Genomic DNA, 21,387 nt, shown 5'->3' with positions numbered 1-21,387 from the left:
TAGGTCTTATTTTCGGGGAAACACAGTAGGTAGAGTTCTAACCAGGTGACCTGGTAGGACACAGGTGAGCTTTTTGTCTCTTGAACCCCAGGGCTGGACTAGAGGCTGGCCTATTCCATATTTCTTTTCCTCAGGGCTTCATCCCAGTACTGACTGAGCCCCGAAGTTTTGCCCCTCGGAGACTTGAAAAGGGAAAGTGAAGATGCTTCTCTCTTGAGGAAATAAGCCATTTTGGAGCACTTGCCATCTAGTCTCTCTGACTCAGTAATCTGATTTCCATTTAGGTGTCTATCCCTTTTTCACACAGCTGGTACCTGCAAGGATGCTGACTTTCCACCCAATTCCAAGAATGGGTTTTGACTGACTTAAGGCAATCAACACCACGACTGGGGATGAACATATGACCTAATTTGGGTCAAAAAATGACACATTTTCTGGAAGATTCTGGGAAAATGATTTCACTCTTCCTTAGAAACCACTTGAGGGACATTTTTTCTTTTGGATATGAACAAGGAAATACTTAGCCCTCAAAGATACTTGCAGCCATCTTGTGGCCACTGGAGGAAATACATGTTGTGGAAGGCAGAGAGAAGAAAGGAAAAGCAACTGGGTCCTTATGTCAACCCAAGTTCCTGGACAAAGCCTTGACTGAAGCCTAGCATTTCTAGTCTTTTGAGGCACGTCAACCAACAAATTCCCTTTAATGTTTAAACCAATTTGAGTTGAATTTTCAGTAATTGCAGATTTAAAATGTATATGTACTATAACACATAAACATGTGAATTAAGAGAGCCTGTTCCAGTTTACCCAATCCTATTAGAGTTTTCAAAGAAAGAAGTGATCACAAGAGGAGGAAATCAGATTTCCTGTATCTGATTTGGATACAAGTCAGATGGGAGGGAAGAGAGAACCATGCTTAAAAAAACCAGAAAGGTCTTTAATAACATTCCTTCAACACATACATATCCAAATGAAATAAAATAAGCAAAGGGCCTAATATATAAAGTCACAATCAAAACCAAGTACTAATATTATTATTATTACTACTTTTGTAATACCTCTCACTGAATGTTCCGTCTCCTACTATGGTGGCTCCATTCATTGCATGTCTTTGCAAATTCCATTTTAACTTAGTTATTGTACTTGGGGAATAAGGAACAAACCTTCAATCATGCTTATAAGTTAGAAAACATGACAAGTAGACTCCACTGATAGTGTAGTTTCTTTAAGAACAGGGACAGTTCCAAAACGTAAAGAGCTCTGCCACATAGGATCTTGTGTCATCCAAGGAACTGCTTATTTTCTGAGTCTTTGAAAATGAAGCCAAATGAAGAAAGCCTTGTACTAGGAATCTCCAAATTCCAAAACCAGTGAGGATGACTCCAACTTGTTTTGGAACAGAAGTAGTTGCCACAAGCCTGCCAGGTTTGGAAAGGAAGTGACAGTAGATAAACATTCCAGCGATCCTTTGTAAAGAAGGTCTTGGGCCTCTCACCTTGTAATCAGTGATTTTTTTCTTACTCTAATGAAACCCAGATGCTTCTGATAAAAAGAATGGCTGGTGTTCAGGCCATTTCCTAACTCTGCCTAGAGGTGGAGAGAAAGTAAAAAAGCTGTGCCCCACATCATTAATTTTAAATATCCTATTTTGTTTTATTTTCAGAATGAAATGGTATGGAACAGTGTAATGAGCAGTAGAAATATGGAACCAAGAAGCAATTATATCTTCAAAGGAGCAAAATGAGAGCATCTAAAAGGCCTTGCACAAGTTAGCACACCAACAGGCAGCTCAGGACATCATTTATAGAGTCCAAATATATGCCTTTTGGTTATGTCTGTAAATTATCTTCCACAAACAGCATGCTATATCACCGGAGACTCATTGCTGAGTTACAATAAAAATTGAATTTCTTGAGACCCTGAAACATCTCAAATCAAATTTTACCAATATTTAGCACCTCTAATCTGCACCCATAGTGCTAGGCACTGGGACAGCAAGATAGATGGGGCATAATCTCTGCCCTCAAAATACTTACAATCTAGTTAAGAAGACAAAGCTATATACAAATAACCATGATACAATGTGTGCTGCATAACAGAGAAGTGTGCACATTTAATTGTTTGAAAGATAGGGGAAGGCTTTACAAAAAAGGAGCTGAAGCCACTTAGTACAAGTAAAGTTGGGGTCAGATAGAAGGTGGGGAGGCCAGCTCTTCAGTCATTTGGTGAGAAAAGTGCCTAAGAGCATCTTGGGAATGGATGGGAATTAGAATCCAGCTTTCTGCCTGAAGCCTGAACCAAGTCAAAGGTATCTACCAGCAGCCTGGGACTAAGATAGCTCCAACTAAATTTTTAGAACCTTTCTGTTTGGAGTGATAGGAAGCAGTGCTTGTATAAAAACAGGAATTGGGCCTATGTATAGCATCCAAAAATGGTGCTATATATAACCAGTTAAATATTGGATCAGATGGATATACTACATATAATTGATCAAAATGCCCAGATACTTATACAGACTTAGAGCTGAGCATCTCAGAGGACTAGGCAGAGGCAATGATGAAATCATTCACTAGGGAGGAGCAAGCATGGGAAAGAGTTCCCATGTATGATTAGCTTTCATACAAAAATCACAAAGCTTATATTGATATCCATAATAATGAAAACTGATCGGCAGACCCAAGAAATAGGAAAAATCACACCTAAGAAAACAGAAATAATGGTGTAATTAACCAAGGTGTTGAAAACAAGTTTGTTTAGAATCTTCAAACTAAAGAAGTAGCATATTCAAAATGACAACAGGTTATTAAATTGCAAAAGGGATATCTAAAAAAGAACCAAAACTTATTGAAAATAAAAAATTGGGTAAAAAGCTTAGTAGATGTAATAAATAGTAGACTAGATAGGTAAAAGAGAATCCACATTTTGGGAAAAAGAACTAAATAAATGTGGTCAGATTTGCTAGATAGTCACCAACTCCATTTCCTCTTCCTGGGCACGTAAGAAAACCATATTTCCTGGGTGCTTTTGCAGGGAGTTAAGGTGATTGGAATGTGAGCGAAAGTACAGCATATCACATTTAGGTCTGGTCTCAAAACAACCTGGATGATCATTTCCTTCCATAGATATCGTAAAAGCCACATGGTGATGAGGGCAGCATCACAAGATGAAAGTTGTATCTTGGAGGAGACCTGTTCAAACAGCCCCCAAGCTGCCTCAAATTGTGACACAGGCAAGAAATAAACTTTTATTCTGCTTCCTGAGTTTATTTGTTGTGTAATATAGCATAGTCTATCCTGAATATACAATAAAGCACTCTGAATGCAATGAAACAAGGTAAATACATAGAAAAATGAAAATAAAATCCTAAAGGACAGACTATGAAGCTCCAAATGTGTAAAATTGGTGTTTCAAGTGGTAAGCATAGTTAAAATGGGGAAGAAAAAATATTACAAAAGATAATAAACTGAGAATTTTCCAGAATTAAACACAGACATAAATCCTTAGACTGAAAAATGAAGTCATTCAGCATACTGGTTTACTTGTAGTAGTAATTTTCACAATAATGATTTTTTAAAATTTTGACCAAAGCTTAGAAATATACTATGGTCTTTTTATAACTCTTCATTTATTCATTAATTCTTTTGTTCATCCATACAAATAATATTTTTAAGAACTCATTATCTGTCAGATTCCTTGTTAGGAACTAGGAGTTTACAACTGGTGGGAACTGGTGGGTTAGGAACTGGTGGGAAATCAGAGAAATGGCTGGCAATTATTACAGAAAGCACAGTAATAATAAGCATTTATCTCAATACCGGGAAGGGAGGGATTGAGGGTATTCTGACATAAAATGGCATGACACATTAAAAAGAATGCTAGTAATCAAGGTAAGAGCAGAGGAAACGTGGGCCAGTAGCTAGTGGTAGTACTCGAACAGTAGTCAGGATCCAAGTTCTGAACTAACATTTGCTAACTAGCTTGAAGCCTTAGAAGCAACATACTTACTGGATGAGTTTAAGAATAGTAATTTTCCTAAAAAGTAATCTCTGTTCCACTCACCTATCTGAAATACCAGCGTAGCTCTAAAGAGCCATGGATTTTGAGTGAGACAAAACATTTTGCATGCATCTCACCAACACATACACACAAGAGAAGAAGCATCTTAGCCAGGTAACACCACTGCTGGGATCCATTCCTCTTATTTATGACGTATTGCCTTCCTTATCACCTCAGAACTTTTCTTTCTGTTGCTTTACTACCAGGCTTTAGTGCAACAAGTGGGAAAATGGGTGAAAATGCAACACTGAAGAAGCCTAGAAACTGGAGATACAGAGGGGAGAATATCCAGGAGGCAAGAAAAGAGCATAACAGTAAGGGGGCTGTGCCATGAGGCATAAGTGACGGCCAGGTACTTAGCGCAGAAAAGTTTGGGCGGGAGAAAAAAAAGAGAGAGGAGAAAAATCTCCTGTTGTGAGGGATGGGACTACAGAAGGTAACTCAAAAAGTGAATTTTTAGGAAATCTTTCTTTATGCTGTACAATATAACACACTGCTGCCCCGGGATACCTCAGAAAAGACCTGTGTTGCTTTTCAATAGTTTGGGGGGTCAGGTTTTTTAAAATTTCCTTTAAAGGTAATATTGGTGAAGGCTGGCCACAAGTTTTATTTTGGTTACATATGCACACACTATTTCCTAACAATGAAAGTCCCAAAGGTAAAGCACTCATAACAGTAAAAGGAACCTGTGTGAGAGAAAGAGAAGTCTCAGTCAGCAGCCACTGAAGAGCAGGAAGGATCTGAAGAAGGAAGAGAACTGGGCAGTGTGGGGATAATGGAGACAAATTTCGTTCACTTCATCATTTTGACCAGATCCATTCCCATTATACGAATGATCACAAGTCTATAGGCCAAAGCCTTGGAGTAATTAGATCAGACCTGAATCATGTAAATTATGGTCCAGGGAGAATTTGTTAAAGGTGAAAACATTACCCACCGTGCTGGGTCTGTGTTGAAACTGTTACTATACTTAGATGGCTGCTGAGAATGAGAGGGGAATTGCAACAATGGTCTTTGGAAAGGGTCAGTTACTTTAGAAATCCCACTGATGGGGAGGAGGTTGGTCTTCCCCAACATAAAATCACCAAAGCAGTGCCAGGCATGTGAGCCGTGAGGAAAAAACTGTGTGGAGCATGTTCTTTATTCATCTTCCAGGGGGTATTGAGATAAATGCCAAGCACTCCCTCTGGCAGAAAGAGAATTTGTGCATAGGCAGTGGTCATCGTCACTTCTCTAGAGATCTTGGCCTTTCTGTTTGTGGGGACAAAGCCCCAAAAAACAGTTTCCAGGCTCTCGGCCTCACAATAGAAAGGTGCTGGCTCGGGTAGTAAACGGCCATCAACTGTGATCAGATGGCCAGCAGCTGTGGCTATTTGGCCGTCAGCTGTAACCCGTAAGCCATTGGCCACTAATATAACGGTGTGGCTACGCTAGCAGAAAGAATGGGGGCTAGCAAGAAGATGGTGGCTGGCAAGCGTGGACTGCTGTTAGGCAGATTATGTAGATCCTGCTTCCTGTGTCTCCAGCCCAACCGCCAGCGAGAATATATTGGTTTGACTTCCTTATCTATGGCTCCGTGGGTGTTCCTGTTTGGCCTTACCGTGTCCTGCGTTCTTATGTGGGGAGCGGGAGCTGAGACCCTGCCTGACACCCTGCACGACACCCTGCAGCGAGCAGGGTCCCCCGCACGACACATGGCGTAGTCGGCAGGATACGGTGCTGGCCAAAGCTCTCCGAAGGGCAGTGGAGCAGTTTGTGCCTATGAAAGCTCAGTCTGAGGAAGACCAGGAGGAGCAGCTGCTGGAGAGCTCGATCCCCGTGGAGGGGTGGAAAGATGTGGACGGTTCCCCAACCAGCAGAGGCCGGAGAAAGCGAAGGTTGTTGCCGCCCTGTGGGCTGGGAAGTGCTTGCTGACACAGCCTGGATGCGGGACTTGTCCCAGGAGGAAACGCTTGCTGAGTCCTCTGTGGGAGATGAGGATGAGGTCAAGGTCATCCCTCACCCCCAGGACAGCCCTGGAGAATGACTATGGACTATGGGGAATTGCCTTCCATCCCTAATTTAATGGACGTTTGACTGTTTGGGAACATACCACCATGTAGTGGGACTGGCGGATGTTTGCTTTTGTGTCTTGACTGGCCGCCATTGATAATATGTAAGCACCTTGATGTGAGCCGCTGTTGTTCCAGCACAGTACCCCGAGAGGCCCAGAGAGAGAGTGGCAGTGCCCTGAGAAACTCTGGCTGTGCCCGGGGAGACTGGTGGTACCCTAAGAAGCCCAGGAAGTCTGGCTGTGCCCAGAAGTACTGTGGTGGTGCCCTGAGAAAACCTGGCTGTGCTCAGAGAGCCTGGCTGTGTCCAGGATATTGCATTCACATCCAGGCTCCTCGCACAGGGACCCTCGCGGAAGATGATTGTCGGTAGATTGTGAGGCGAGACCCTGTAGGGGTGGAGTGTGGGGACAAAGCCCCAAAAAACAGTTTTCAGGCTCTCGGCCTCACAATAGAAAGGTGCTGGCTCGGGTAATAAATGGCCATCAACTGTGATCAGATGGCCAGCAGCTGTGGCTATTTGGCCATCAGCTGTAACCCGTAAGCCATTGGCCACTAATATAACGGTGTGGCTACGCTAGCAGAAAGAATGGGGGCTAGCAAGAAGATGGTGGCTGGCAAGTGCGGACTGCTGTTAGGCAGATTATGTAGATCCTGCTTCCTGTGTCTCCAGCCCAGCCGCCAGCGAGAATATATTGGTTTGATTCCCCTATCTATGGCTCCGTGGGTGTTCCTGTTTGGCCTCACCGTGTCCTGCGTTCTTATGTGGGGAGCGGGAGCTGAGACCCTGCCTGACACCCTGCAAGACACTGTTCCTGGAAACATCTGACAACTTGTTCTAAAGTACAGAAACTACTCTCACTGAAGACATTCCAGGGTCTCCTTCCAGTCACAGACATTCTAAGCTGGCTTCCCTAGTCTCCTGTGGCCATTGGAGGACCTCAAATGAGGACTGTGAGCAGTTCATGATGTGAATGGTGACTGTGTTTTGAGAACTAAGTGTAGTTATGTTCAGAATCAGAATAACTACGCCACAAATAGGGCTTTGAGTCTCAGTTCCCTCAGAGATGGAAGGAGCTCCTCTCTGGCCAGAGGAGTTTTGGGTGACCCTATACCTGAGGTGACATTTCTCTTCATTGTCATTCATTTCCTAAGTCATTTCCTCAAAGGTCAGCAACCAGGGCTCACTGTCAGCCGGATGATGGCAGATAACTCCACAGCTAGAGCTCTGGCCTGGTCTGAGTACCCTACTGTGACCGCAGAGAGAGTGGGGGATGATCAGTGGCATCTTCCTGCAGGGGCTTCTCTCCTGCTATGCATGGCCTTCTAGATCCCAGGTGGCTGAAGCATGATCTTATCGCTTCTGACAGAACCAGGTGCCAGGCTGCTGCTATCTGAAAGACCCTCATACCCCAAGGTCATGTTGTTAAGGTCTAGAATCGACCACCCCTCAATTGGACAGAGGACACACGCGATAATGCAAGTCACACAGCGAGGTTTATTTCCAGCTAGCTGGGGTCCGAGTATCTGTCCGACGCAGCGGGTTTCAACAAGGACCCCGAGCACTCAAAGCCAAGGGTTTATATAGCATCTTTAAAGCATCCAGTAATTTTCCATAGCTTCAAAGAGTATACATATCATGGGCTTGTTCCACATTCTGGGGATTTGACAAGATAAGCTGGCTTGTACCCCACCCAGTCGGCAGTTAACAAGATAAGCTCTTTTCAGACAGGACATCTGGTCCACACCCTGTTAAGGTCATCCAGAAAATGGCTTCCTTTCTTATGCTAACCTACTCTTACAATGTCTTCCCTCTGCGCCCCAAACTTTCCTGTCTTGGTTCCAGCCTTGTCACACTCGTGCTGTCAAGTCTCCACCTAGGCCCCTGCGATCCCCATGCCACTGCCTTCAAGCAAATAGGTCCAATCTGGACAATTCCCTTACCACAGCTAAGTAGATATCTTTCTTGTTTTACCTATAAGCAGAAAACCTTTCTTTTCAGACAATAGCTTTGACCATTTGTCTTCTCAAATCAATGAGTGAATTCAGTATTCCAGGAGACCACCCAAAAGAGCTTCTGCCGTCAACTCTGCTTCCTCCTAGAACCAATCCTCCTTCACTCTCCTGTTGGGTTTACTGCCATTCTCAGAGGTTGACCAGCCAGTTATGCTGGAGATCTTGTATTTCCTTTTTAGACATTTCTCCACAAGGGCTTAAATTCATAGGCAGGATAGTACAGCAATTAAGCATGTGGGCTTTTGACTCAGCCTGTGTGCAAATCCTGCCTCCATTACATACTACCATTACATACTACCTGTACATACTACAGGTAAGTAGTAGTATCATCACTAACCCTTGGGTTACCATCTGTAAAGTGGGAATAATACAGAAGGTGCCAAAAAGTGTATACACGTTTTAAGAAAGAAAAACTGTATTAAAATTGCAATACTCAATATATATCGATAACAAAAGATGAATACAAGTCACGTTTGACTTCTGCAATTAAAAGAGATGCTCAAAGTAGTTACCATCAGTGTCCAGACACTTCTGATTATGGCACACTACTGCTTGAGCAATGTTGACCGAAGTATCCACTTGTGTACATTATTTTGGCACCTCCGGTAGTACATAATTCAGAGAATTCTTGTGAGAACTGAATGAGAAAATGCATACAAAAAAGCCTCATAGTAAGATCTCTATTAGTTGTTATTATTTCTTACTGTATGCTAACTCCTCACAAAGTTCACAATGTAGTCACTAGACTCTAGTGGAAGAGAAAGACACATAAATTACTGTAATATTATGATTTATAAAAAATATGTATTTGGTCACCCACATATATTTGGTCTTTGTTTATATTTCCTGGTTCAAGCTCCTAAACCCTTAGAATTTCCTGTGCTAAGAGGATAAAGGTGCCTTTTGTTCTGTTAATAAGCTACTTTTGGGAAGTCCTTAGGTGACCTAGTTGCCAGAGGAACCAACCATGTGATTAGAGGATTGAAACTTTCAGTCCTCCTACCACCTCCAGGGAGAGGAGAGGGGCTAAAATTTGAATTCAATGGCCAATTTGGCCAATGATTTAATGAAGCGTGTCTATGTAATGAAGTCTCCATAAAAACCCAAAAGGATGGGATTCAGAGAGCTTCCAGGTTGATGAATTCAAAAAGGTGCTGGGAGAGTGGAGTGCTTAGAAAAGTCATGAAAGCTTCACCCCCTCTCCCTATGCCTGGCTCTATGCATTTCTTCTGTCTGGCTGTTCCTGAGTTATATTCTTTATAATAAACAGGTAATCTAGTAAGTAAAATGTTTCTCTGAGTTCTGTGATCTGCACTGGCAAATTCATCAAACTCAAGGGGGGCATCATGGAAACTTCTGATTTACAGCCAGACCATCAGAAGTAGAGGCAACAACCTGGACTTCCAACTGGCGTCTGAAGTGGGATGGGATCGAGGGCAGTCCTATAGGACCGAGCCCTCAACCTGTGGAATGAGATGCTATATCTGGGTAGTGTCAGAATTGAGTTGAATAGAATACCCAGCTGGTGTCCAGAGCATTTCTTGTTGTCCATGTGGGTATTCCCCCCTCCCCCCCACACACACACATATTGGGATTGGGTCCAGGAAACCAAAAGAATTACTAATTTCAATTCAAAATAATAAATGCAATAATAAAAATATATTTGATTCTCATTATTTATGGATTTTATATTTGTGGATTTGCCTGTTCACTAAAATTTATTTGTAAGTTCAAAATCAATATTTGCAGTGCTTTTGTGGTCATTCCGGAACATGCACAGAGTAATGAAAACTTTGAGTTGTCTGACATGCACATGCACCTTCTTAGCTGGGGTTGAACAAGGCAACTCTCTGCCTTCTGGTTTCAGCTGTCCTACTGTAAATAAGTGTCCTTTTCATGGTCTATTTAGTGCCACATTTTTCGCATTTTTGTGCTTTTTGTTGGTGATTCTGCTGCTTAAAATGGTTCCAAAGCATAATGCTGCAGTGCTGTCTAGTGTTCTTACATGCAAAAAGGCTGAGATGTGCCTCACGGGGAAAATACGTGTGTTACATAAGCTCCATTTAAACATAAGTTATAGTGCTGTGGGCTGTGTGAGTTCAATGTTAATGAATAAACAATACATATTAAATAAGGTGTCTTTAAATAGAAACACATGTAAAAGAAGTTTATATGTTGGTCAGTGGAGGAAGATGTTGTGACCAGAGGCTCATGGGAAACTAAACCTGTATTTACATCAGGGGCAAATGTTCAGTATTCGTGGTGACTTACAAAATGTACTAATGCAAATAACAAGAACCAACTGTATGTAGAAAGAGCCCAGAGAACCCAGAGGAGGCTCTATCAGCTCTGCCAAGAGAAGCAGATTGTCCGAGGATGAACTTCTAAGCTGCCTGGGCAAAGGGAAAGTGAGAGCGTCCTGGTGGATCAGAGGGCTAGTGTGATCGAGGGAGGTGGGGCAGGGACATGCTTGTGAACTACTGAGATAGAAGTCCAAAGGCAGTCCATCATTCTTCCATTTACTTCCAAATATTTACTTCCATTTAACAAATATTTAACAAATATTTACTGAATGCATCCTAAGTCAGGGATGTATGGGTGGGTGATGGAGTTAGGTGGGACCATTGAGAAGCCCTGGAGGCCATGCTAAGGGGTCTGGAATTAATCCATGAGCAATGAAGAATCATGAAAGGCATTTTAGGAAGAAGTTTTAGGAAGGAGTGACTCAATATGGCCAGAGAACAAAGGGCTTAGGTAAAGCTAAATGACTTCTTTCACTTACACAGTAGACTAAACAACCCAAAGAAGCTAAACCTTGCACACCAGCCAAATGGAATTTTCAGTTCTTTCAAGAGCTGTGTTCTCTCTCCTCTTGGGTCTTTGCTGTGTTGTGCCTGAAATATAGTTCTCCCTCCCCTCACCCTCTGCCTGAAACATATGCTTTGCTTTCTCTATTTATCTCCTAGGTGAAAGGGTTCAAAGTCACTTTCTCCCAGAAACCATACCCATGCATGTTCCCTATATGACACTTTTCACAGTGAATTGTTTTGCTTGATTGATTTATTGCCCATCCTTGCCCAACAGACCATAATCTGAGAAGGCAGGGACCATGTGTAGTGTCACTGCCTGTTCGTATCCCTAGTACCTGGTGCCTGGCACTTACTACGTGCCTATGATTCCAAAAGCAGGGGAGAGAACAGGTTCCCCCTAGGGAACTTTGGCATCCAGCTTGCCTAGTCTATGAATTGGTGGGGTTATACATTGCATTGAAGGTCGAATGTTCCATTCTCCATTGTGGGTACTGCACAGTGCCCCAGGATCCAGGTTTCCTTAAGCCCCCTACATGTCTAAGGATGATTAAGTTACCGAGAGTGCTGAGTTTGCCTTCCAGCCAGCAGAACCCTCTGTGAACTGGGAAACAATTGATTCTTCTCCAATGCACTAAGTGCACTTAAATGTCTATAATTACAGTTGCATTTTCTAAAGGACACTAATTATCCTTAATTAATGGATTATACTTATTGCCTGGGAGCAAGAAACAAAGCACATTGCATTGGCGGGGAGGTGTTCCTCTTCTTTGCTTCACAGTGAGTCTTGGAGTTCTTTCTACTCATGCTTCAAGGTCCAGGTCCCATCCTGCTCCACTATGGTAGGTCATTCCCTCTGAACTCTAGGGAATAAAGGCAGGGAGGAACCCATGAGACTATTTCAGGTTAGTCTCAGAGAATGTCAGTGTCCTAGTTCGGTGTCTGGCCTTGTAGGTTTAGAAACTTAATTTGTCCATGGTTCCTCTGGTCACTGATTCACACAAATCAGACTCATAAGAGACTGAGTCATAACCAGAAAGCAGAGTCTTTTTCACTGGATGGCAGGAGTGTGCATTACCAGAACTTGGAATATTGGTATTTGTGTTCCAGGGCATTCCTGTTCTCATATCCCAGGAGGTCAAAGGACAGTAAATATTTTTGAGGTATGGTTTAGTCTAGCTGTACCTGATAAAGCAGAGAGATCATGGATTATTATTCCCACTTTTCAAAGAGACCAAGGTTCAGACAGGTTTTACTCAAATATCATGCCTTATTTGGTCTTGGTGTTCTATTCACAAATTTAAGCCCACGCTCTTTTGTTAACTGTGATCCTAATAATAAGAAATCTAAATGGATACATCACATAAAAATTTTTATTGAAAACAGGAGTAAATGAAGTAGGTAAAGTCTTAACCTGCTAATGAACGGGCTCAAATTTGAACCAAGTGCAGAGACAGCAGGTCAAGTGTTTGGGAACATGTAGTTTATTGAGGGAGTTGCTCTTCCAGGAAAACTGCTTATGAAGGGAGGAGGAAGCTGAGCAAGGATATAGTCTCACGTAAAATCTAGCCTTTGCCTGATTCACTAGGGAAAGGCGCTTGGAGCATAAACTGCATTGACAAGTATACAACCCCCCTCCACACACACACACACACACATACATATTTTGACAAGAGCACCAGCCTTTCGCATCCCTGTATCAGTCAATCATTGGCTGTGAGCTGCCCCTGGGGCTGAGGGAGGGAGCAATGGCTTATGACTCTCCAGATGACAGGGCTCCTACCAGCTAAGAGCAATTCTCCTGAGCAGGGGCAGTTGGAAGCCCTTAGCAGACAACACTCATAGAAGCTGGGGGCTGTGTGTGCTGCCCTGGAGAAGGGGATCTGAGTGGCACACTGCAGCCTCTGCTGCAGACACTAATCCTGTGTATTGTCCTTCTCACCTCCTGGCGTTTAGTACATGCTCTTCTCTCTGCCCAGAACTTGTTTCCCTCCTTTTTTCACAAATAAATCTTACTTCCCCTTTAGGCCTCATCTTAGGTGTCACTTCCTCCAGGAAGCCTTTGCCAACGCTACAAAACTAGTCTAGATTTCCCCGGTTTTCCCATGTACATCACATTAACGTGGTAAAGCTGACCTCTGTCTGTCTGTGCCCACCTTGACCGTAAGCTGCAGGACGTCAGAGACCACGTGTGCCTTATATTCCTCTATCCAGTACTTACAACTCTTCTTGACACTCTACAAATGCTTTTTGTGTACAGGAATTAATAATGCTCTTCTAGAGGTTTCAAACCTGAAAAAGGTATCATTTAAAATAATTGTTTTATTTTAAAATTACAGTTGACATACAATATTATATTAGTTTCTGGTATACAGCATAGTGATTAGATATTTATATAACCTATGAAGTGATTATCCTGATAAATCTAGTACCCATTTGACACCATACATATTTATTACAATATTATTGACTATATTCCTTACACTATATTTTACATCCCCATGACAAATTGTGACTACCAATTTGTACTTCTAAATTCCTTCCCCTTTTTCACCCACCACTCACAACGTCCCTCTCTCCTGGCAACCATCAAAATGTTCTCTGTATGCATGCATTTGTTTCTGTTTTGTTTTGCTTTTTAGATTCCACATGTAAATGAAATCGTATGACATTTGCTTTCTCTGTCTGACTTACTCCACTCAGCACAAAACCCTCTAGGTCCATCCATGTTGTTGCAGATGGCAAGACTTCATTCTTTTTATGGCTGAGTAATATTCCATTGTACATAGGTACCACATCTGTTTTATTTATTCATGGACACCCAGGTTGCCTCCACATCTTGGCTATTGTCAATAATGCTGCAGTGAACATATGGGTGCACATGACCCTTCAAAAAAGTGTTTTGGGTTTCTTTGGATAAATACCCAGAAGTGGGATCACTGGGTCTTCTTTGACTCTTGTTATAGCCTTTGTTTTGAAGTCTATTTTGTGTGGTATAAGTATTACTACCTCATCTGTTTTGTTTGTTTGTTTCCATTTTCATGAAATATTTTTTTCCATCCCTTTACTTTAAGTCTGTGTGTATCTTTCGATGTGAAGTGAGTCTCTTGTAATAGGCATAAGGAAGGGTCTTGTTTTCTCACCCATTCAGCCACCCTGTCTTTTGATTAGAGCATTCAACCCATTTACATTTAAAGTAATTGTTGATATACATGCAGTTATTGCCATTTTATTATTCATATTTTTGATCTTTTTTTATTATTCTTTTTCTTCTAAAAGAAGTCCCTGTAACATTCCTTGTAATGCTGGGCTTGTGGTTATGAACTCCCTTTCTTTACTTGTCCTTCAATTCTAAATGTAGCTTTGCTGGGTAGAGTAATCTTGGTAAGACGTCCTTGCTTTTTTTCACTTTGAGTTTATTTCCTGCCAATCCCTTCTTACCTGCAAAGTTTCTGTTGAGAAATCAGCTGACAGTTTTATGGGGTCTCCCTTGTAGGTAACTGAGTGCTTTTTTTCTTGTTGCTTTTAAGACTCTTTCTTTGTCTTTAATTTTTGGAATTTTAATTATGATGTGTCTTGGTGTGGACCTCTTTGGGTTCATCTTATTTGGGACTTTCTGTGCTTCCTGGATTTGAATGTGTATTTCTTTCACCAGGTTAGGGAAGTTTTCTGTCATTATTTCTTCAGATAGGTTTTCAATTTCTTGCTCTCTCACTTCTCCTTCTAGTATCCCAATGATGTGAATGTTGATATGCTTAATGTTGTCCCAGAGGCCCCTGAAACTATCTTCATTTTTTTAAATTCTTTTTTCTTTTTGCTGCTCTGATTGGGTGTTTTCTGCTACCTTATCTTCTAAATCACAGATTCGATCCTCTGCTTCATCTAACCTACTGTTGATTCCCTCTAATGTATTCTTCACTTCGGATATTGTATTCTGTATTTCTTACTGGTTCTTTTTTTATGTTTTCTATCCCTTTGTTAAAGTTCTCACTGAGTTCATCTACTCTTCCCCTAAATTCATTGAGCATCCTTTTGAACTCTGCATCTGGTAGATGCTTGTCTCCATTTTTTTTAGTTCCTTTTCTAGAGCTTTGTTCTTTTCTTTAATTTGGGACCTGTTTCTTTCTCTCCCCATTTTGTTGCCTCCCTGTGTTTGTTTCTATGTGTTAGGTAGGGCTGTTATGTCTCCCACTCTTAAGAGAGTGACCTTATGTAGCAGGTGTCCTGTGGAGCTCAGTGGTGAAGTCTTCCTGGTCACCTGAGTAGGGTGCTCCAGGTGTGTCCCTTGTGTGGGTTGTGTGTGCCTTCCTTTTGTAGTTGAGCCTTGGTTATTATTTGCAGGTTAATGGGAGGAATTGACAGGCTGATTGAGTGTAAGGACTGGCCATGACTACAGTGGAGGAGCTGGCCATGACTACAGTTGTGTGGGGGCTGACCCTGTGGAGCAGGATTCACTTTAGCAGGTTTCTGGTGCCTGCATAGTCTGCCAATTGGGGGTGTAGCCCACCAAGGCAGCCATGTGATGCTTCAACTCAGTCCAAAGCTGGCCACTGGGCATACCAGACCTAGGGCCTCCTGGGTGGGACACTGCCACAGGCCAAGTCTAGCTATAGCCTGTGCCCTGGCTGGGGCCACCTGGCATGAGCCATGAAGTAATTCGTAGATGGTGGCCACCCGTGGTGGCCTTGAAGGTGTCTGGGAGAGGTCCATTGTCACTAATGCTGGGCTAGGACTGCTCAGCAAGTGGTACAGGGCACACTGAGGCCAGATACTGCTTGTTTTGGTTTTGTGAACCTTTGAAACATTTTAGGAAAGTCCACAGCATGAGCCAAGCCAGACCATTTGTATGGAAAAGCCACTGGAAGTAGCTTCTGTGGGCTTGAAAATTGGGTGGGGCAGTCTCAGGGAGTCATGAGTTCGAGGCAAATAGTTCCAGCCAGGTTGATGGAGACTCAGATATGGTGGCCGCCTGTGTCTGTGTGCTTGGAGCGGGAGGGCTCAACAAAGAAACAATGGATTCTGCCAGCACTTCTGTCTGGAAAAAGCTGACCCTCCAGCCCTTGCTCTGAAGCCAGACAACTCAGTTCCTCCCCATATGTCCCTGGTGCCTTTCAAGCTGCTGCCCCAGCACTGGAGCTCAGAGTAAGTGAGTCTGTCGGTGAGTATGTCTGTGCACGGGCCCTTTAAGATATATACCTGGGACTGCAGCTGCTCCCCATCTCACTCAGCCACAATCTCCACTGGTTTTAACAGTCAGAAGTTGTGGGGACTTTCTCCCTGGCAGTGGAAACCTGTGCTGGGGAGCCTGGTGTGGGGCTGGGACTCCTCAGTCCTCCAGGGGTAACTCTGCAGCCTAGATATCCCTCCCAATATTTAACCTCTACATGTGGGTGTGGCACCAGCCTTTTCCATGACTTCACTATTTCTACTAGTCTTGAGGTGTCTTCTTCTGTATATCCTCAGTTGTAGGACTTTGGTTCAGCTAGACTTCAAACGATGGCTGTGCTGTAGTTTAGTTGTAATTTTGATGTAGTTGTGAGAACACAACATTTATTTATTCCACCAACCTAATTGGAAAAAAAAAGGCTTGAAAATCTGCAATGAGTAATTGAGCTAAGCCAGGTTTATCACCATAGAGACAAATAGGTGGGAGTGATACCTACACTGTGCTCCCATTATCATGAACTGTGGGAGCGTTTTTAGGGTCAGGAAAAGTTGTGCTTATGCTGAATAACAGCTGGTTTATTTTGAATTCATAAGTATAGTGAACCTTGTAACTGATATCCCCCCGCCTTTTTTGTGTGTGTGTGCTAGGAAGCTCAGAGACCAAACCCCTAATTAAGCAGAAGGGTTGAAATTTTTAACTCTAAATACAGGCACCAAAGTTTCTTTTTGGCAAACACCCTGAAGGCTTGAGGGAAGTGAAACCCCAAGGATGTGATCTGGCCCTGAAGAAACAAGTGAAATGGAGAGTGGGGTCCATGTAGTTAGGAGGGGGGACAGAAGTCAGTGAGCAGAGGGCTGGAGACCAGAGAAGGGAGGGGAGACAGCAGAACAACATGGTTGGGCCAAGTAGAGAAAGTGAGTCACTGAGGAATTCCCCAGAAGTTTAAGCACAAGGGTTCTCAGTATGTTAAGTTGCTGTGGTCTTCCAGCATGAACCCCTTCCATTGTTTTGAAGCTTCAGTAAGGTCTGCTACTCATATATGTTAAGACCAGTGGAATTTCAGAGAAAGGAGGGATCAGAATGAGTCTGGTCAGGGGTCATATGATACAGAAAAAGGTCAGCACATGCTTGAAGTGAGATGATTCACAACTCAGTGCCAGTTGGAGCTCAGATCCAGGGGTCCCCAGGAGAAATACAAGTCACTGCCCCCCAAATTCCCTGAAACATTAGAGGAATCATGGGTTGCATGAAGGATAGGGGTTTGAGTCAATTCCAATTGAATCTTTTAAAAATGGAATTAACTAGGCTGTATGTGTTAGAATTCTATTTTAACAAGCATTGTTCTCTAATTCATAAAAAAAGTACCATGAATTAGGTATTTTATAGGTACCTAATTCAACCTCTCATTTTATGGTAGAGATTGAGGCATGAAAATGTGACGTCCCTTGCCCCAGATCAGTTTCGACGTCTTCCCCTATAAATTAGGAGACTTTGACTTTTAAATGTGTAAATCTTAACTCAGAAATAAGATTATAAATTCTATGAGGACAAGGGTCACATCAAATAACTGAGATTTCCATTGCATTTAACAAATATTAGAGAGTAGTGAGAAGGGACAGAAATTGACCATAGAGAAGAAAGGGAGCAATAAACTAGCAGCTTACCCTCTTCCTTCTAGAAGCCTCTCCCTCTTGTTGCACATGGGGTGCTTATGGCTGTTAAGGAGAATATCAGTTACTTGAATGGTAGGCTTCAAAGTGAGTTGTTCCTGCTATTAACTGATCTTTCTGAAGAGCAACCTCATTCTTTAACTCCTCCTAGCTCACAGTTCTTTCAAAAAAAAACTCCTCTTTTGTTTAAATGTGCAAAGACTTTTCTCCGAAAAGGAGAGACAATAAACTACCAGGGAAGATATCATTTCCTGGTCTTCAACAGAGTCAGAACAAAAGCAATATTAACTCATATTTGTTGAGGGTTTCAAATTCAACCCCAACTCTTCCCCTGAATTCTTCAGACTCTATTAAAGTAAAAATTAAAGTTTTAAACATCATGGTTTGTCTAACAACCATAAGAAAGATTTCATTTTTTAAATAATAAAAAGGTGGGTTTTGAAAAGGCAGAAAAATTTATTTTTCCTTCTTTGAGTCAATAGGGAATAGAAGATGACGGTTAGTTAACTGAATAATCTAGTATTTAACATTTCTTATGCTAATCTAGCCAAAAGCCTCTGTACAGTTTATTAAAATTTGCATTTTGTGTATAGACCTAATGGGGAAATTTTAAAATGTATATATCTATAAAAATAATTATACATATTTTTTTGTTAAAGAAAAATAGGCTAACTTACCCTTCCTCTTTCCCTAGCAGCCTCATGAGTGGAGTGCACAAAAGCAAATACTGTGGCGAGCCTTCTTGTTTTGAAAGGTTTAACTCAATTTAAATTCCTTGCTGTATAAATAGGCAAATTCAGAAATGAAGGGCTCCAACAAGAGCCACGAGCGCTCTCTGGTGGTTATCAGAGGGACAAGGAAAGCATTTTCATTCAGGGCAAAACTGTTGCCAGCAAGGAAGAAAGAATGGCAGAAAGGTTAAGTCACCACTTCCATTGGAAATTAGAAGTACCCCGTTTCTCCAAAAATAAGACCTAGCTGGACAATCAGCTCTAATGTGTCTTTCAGAGCAAAAATTAATATAAGATCCGGTATATATTATATATATTATATTATATTATATTATATTATATTATATTATATTATATTATATTATACTATACTATACTATATTATAGACCCGGTCTTATATTACAGTAAAATAAGACAGGGTCTTATATTAATTTTTGCTTCAAAAGACGCATTAGAGCTGATTGTCCAGATAGGTCTTATTTTTGGAGAAACGGGGTAGAAAGCTTCAGGGATTCACCTCATGATGGTGTTTGTCTTTGTGATAATTGTCTTTAAACACCTTATCTATTAGCTTTCTTTTCTGAGCAAAGCTGATCTATAAATGTGAAAGTACAACTATAAGAAAGGCCTGATTTGTCTCATTTTGGAAGGCTTTGTCAGAAAAGGTAAAGATTCCTGACTAGCTGACTTGAGAACCAAAGAAATCTAGTACTTACTGTACGGTTCTGTAAGAGTGCATCACTTTCTGGTCTCCCTCACAGGGACATGATCCCATGAGGCCAGAGGCTGTGTCACCTTTAACATAGCATCCTCAGCCTCCAAACCCAATGCCTGGCACACAGCAGGAACACAACAAATATCTACCAAATGAATGAATAGCTACGAAGGTGCCTGTGGTGCTGACTTAGATATAAAGCGTGTGCAAAACAGGTTTTCCTAATCATGGCTGGAGCCTCTCCATCACACAGTTAAGAGCTTTTGAAGAGCCTTAAAAGAGGTTTTGAAAGCCATACTTACTCAGGTCATGAAAGGACTCTTAATGAATGTAGCAACATGTGGTGTGGTGGCTATCCTAGAAGGGGTTAATAAAAATCAAGCTTATCTGGTACCTATCTATCATTTAACAGGATACAAATGGCTTCACAGGTATCTCCTCTGACCTCAGTAGTCCTGAGAAATAATTATTAGAGAAAGGTGGAATGATGCTTTCATAGCAATGAAGTAATAAAGCTAAGAGTCACACGTGTTTCCTGTCCCACCATCCTGAGACTTTCCCACCTCCTTCTAGTCTCCGTAAAATTTAATGGTCATCTCACATTCTCCAGTTAGCTGAGACTAAAATTAGAGGGAGCAGTCACAGCTTTTAAAGATCAGACTGGTCAGTCATATCATAGACATCTCCTCTTATTACTCTTGACAGCCAGATGATAGGAATTACAAAGGCCGGGCTGGTCAGGCTGCAGGACACCAAATGGGTGAACAGCCTTTTTAATAGCTTTCTCTTCCCCAGTCATTGCCCATAGACTTGCAGCTTCCTGCGCCATAAAAGTTTGCTCAGGTTGAGACTGTTGAACATGTTCCCAAAAAGTGGACCGAAAAAAAACCCTGCGCTGGGTCAGTGGTCAAAGAAATTGAAAAGTTAGTACCAGGGTGACCCCTACTAAGTGTTTGCTAGTGACTTGGTTGGTCTGTTTGATTTCAGGGAAAGCAAACAAAAGTTCAGCAGACAAATATTTACTTAGGTCCCAGCTTCACTCGGACAACAAACCTGTAAGGAGCATATCGCCTCTTCCCCATCTACCAAACACAGCCCTGTGCAGCCCGCAAGAACCAGAGCAAATGCCACCTTTATTGACAACCTCCTCCATAGCACCCTGTGCTCAGTCATATCAGAGCCCTTACTGCACCATATTTAACTGTTTGCATGTCAATTTCCCCCAGTGACTCAGAGTGCTTTAAAAACAGGGCCATGTTTTTCATCTGTGTTTGAAAGAAATATGTCAGCTATCAGAGATGAGTCCCAGAAGCCCAGAGTACAGTCCAGTGGCTTTCAAACATTTTTTTATCATATTCTACAATAATAAGTACATTTTATATCAGAATCCAGTAACAGATATATATATATATATATATATATATATATATATATATAACATATACGTATATGTTATATATACATATATATGTAATTTTACAAAACTTAACAAAATAATGCTATACAAAATGCTACCTGGAATTTTGTTTTCTAGTTTATTCTCTATTATTTTTCCAAATGTTTATTATGATGCAGCAAATAGATTTTATGATACACTAATGAATGCCAACTTTCAGTCTGAAAAATATTGGTGTGTTGACTTCATCTGCACCCCACCCCCATTTTCTATATCTCTTGAATACTTCAAACTGGGGGAGGAGGAAGGAATTCTGATTAGGGGAACTCAGCAGGGAAAGGAGTGATGAAGCATGGATAGAACATGGAGAAAGCAATGTTCTGCCTAGTCCCCTTTCAGCCCCTTGGACTGGGTTTGAGATTCTATGTGTAGGATTCAATGTTAGAAACTAACCGGAAGGGCCACGAGAAGCTTTATAAAACTTTGGGCACAAACGAGGCTTCAGGGTCTAGATAAGGAATCAGTAAACTATAGCCCTTGCCCCAAATGCCAAATCCAGCCATCTACCTGTTTTTGTAAATACAGTTTTATTGTAACACAGCCCTGGCCATGCATTTGCGTATTATCTAGGGCTGCTTTTACTATAACTTCAGATTTGAGTAGTTGTTGTGATCAAGTCTGTAAGCACTGCAAAGCCTAAAATATTTACTATATAGCCCTTTGCAGAAAAAGTTTGCCAACCTCTGGTATAGATGCAGTATTCCCTACCTCTCTGGG

Source organism: Rhinolophus hipposideros (assembly GCF_964194185.1).
Source record: "Rhinolophus hipposideros genome assembly, chromosome: 10".
Lineage (NCBI taxonomy): Eukaryota > Metazoa > Chordata > Mammalia > Chiroptera > Rhinolophidae > Rhinolophus > Rhinolophus hipposideros.
This window is presented reverse-complemented; position numbering follows the sequence as displayed.